This window comes from Mus caroli, chromosome 6 (assembly GCF_900094665.2).
Source record: "Mus caroli chromosome 6, CAROLI_EIJ_v1.1, whole genome shotgun sequence".
In the NCBI taxonomy this organism is placed as follows: domain Eukaryota; kingdom Metazoa; phylum Chordata; class Mammalia; order Rodentia; family Muridae; genus Mus; species Mus caroli.
In genome coordinates this window covers 93,096,629-93,098,718 of record NC_034575.1, presented here as the reverse complement: position 1 = coordinate 93,098,718, position 2,090 = coordinate 93,096,629, and positions in this window count along the sequence as shown.

Genomic DNA, 2,090 nt, shown 5'->3' with positions numbered 1-2,090 from the left:
TTTTTTTTTTTTTGGTGCCTTGAACAGCACAGAGACTTATTACTTTATCCACAGGAAAGGAGACTGGTGTTTTCGTATTATTGTGGATATATAATTAATTGTATTGTATCTAATTTGTATGTGTTTGTACATATTGAGAGATTTACAGAGTAATGTTAACACTGAAATTTTGAAATCTTTCACACTGAAATCTTCAACATATTTCTTAAAATTGTTTTGAATATTTGAGTAAAAAGGTTATTGAGCCTGTAACTACTAAATTATTAACTAAGGATTTCCTTTAAAAGCAGAAGTCACACTGACATGTTTAAAATTTAAAGAGTAATTTAAACTTAAAAATATTTGTTTTGAAAATTTATTCCATGTTATCTTCCACAATGAAGTGTGAACAAATCTAGATGCTTTTTGTTACTTATTCAAAGAAAGCTATACTAGGCATAATTGGGTAGTGGGAAACGTTACTTGTAGTAAATTGTGGTAAATACTATCAGTAGCAGGTAACTACACTGTTATATGAATCTAACAAAATAAAATCACTAAAAAATTTACTCTTAAAATTAGTCAATTTACTCTTTAAAATTCCTTGTTTAGTTTCATATAATTATATTTCTGAACATTAGAAATGAATGTTTTAAAACAATCTCCATAGCAGAACAGAAAAGTAATAGGAGTATAGTTAAATTGGGGATTTTATAATTTTATGTAGTTGAACCGTTTTTCCTTGAACCTTCAACAAACAAAAAAATTGCAAAGAGGAGTAGTGTAGAATAACTTTAGAANATAGTTTTCCCCTCTTCCAAATGTCACTTTGTTTAAAAATTAGTCAGGTTGTGTTTTAGACCTGTAAAATATTTTGATAAGATTTTATTACTTAAAATTGTTTAATTGCTTTTATCACAGTCCTTCTTTATTCTTTTGCTTTTTGTGGTTCTGGCAAAGGTAAAAAATAATCCAAAAATATATGGAAATTCCAGAAAGAGTAATAAATGTTAGAGTGTATGCTGCTGAGGGGAGCCTGCTAGAATCTCACTGTTTGACTCCATGTGTCCAGGACATTCCCACACCCTGTCAGCCCCTGAGCCGCCTCAGCTCAGCTGTTGTGTCTACTGTACTAGTGTATGGATGTGCTTGTGATCAGGTAATCCCTTTGTTCTTTAATGGCCCCAAGTGACAAAGCCAAAGGTTAGCCAGGACTGCTTCCTTAATGGGAAGATGAACATCCACATTGGCTGTCTTGCTGGAAATTGATAGCTTCTACTGTTTCAGGCATCCACTCTGCGCCTCAAAACTATCTTCCCCACAACGAGAAGGTAGGAGTTCAAGTGAAAACTGTAAATTTTAGTTACATTTTAAACTATACTTCAGATCACAGCTGTGAGTAGNCATCTTGCAGAATGGAGAATTTTTAGGGGTAATTCAAGTGACCTTGTTTTTATCTTGTGTTCTTGTGTTTCTGTTGTGGGAACTCAGATTTGTAGCATGAATAAATGTTCTTTTGGTGAAAGTAACAGTCATAAAATTAAGTTTTTGTATTTTAGTGGTAAAAAGCAGCCTCATAACTTTTTGCTAGCTTTAAAATGTTTTAATATTCAGGGGCAAGATGATAAGTCTGACAGCAATAAATATATAGTGTTAAAAGAGACAGGAAACCTGAATTTCAAAATTGTTGGCAAGCATTTAGAACTGGTAGTTTGGGAAATGTAAAATACTTTTTAAACAAATAATTTGGGAATGTGGCAGAGAAAAGATTTTGAAATTAAAATTTCCTGTATTCTAGATTTTATAATATCAACATTAAATATTTTTCTTGGTTCTTAATAACATTAATAAANGCAGCCCACTTAAAAATCTTAAAATGTTTTCAACTTACTTATTTATAAAATGACATGCAACCATTTATATCTGCTTCATCTATAAATTAATAGCTGATGTTCACACTGCTTATGTTGGCTAGAATATACTTAGACCTCTCAGTACATTTCAAGTTGATAAGGGGCACTGAATAAATTTCTTGTAAATAATCCAGTAAGTGGCAGAAGACTTATTAAGCATTGGTTGCTCTTTAATTTTCTTTGTTATGTATCATTGAA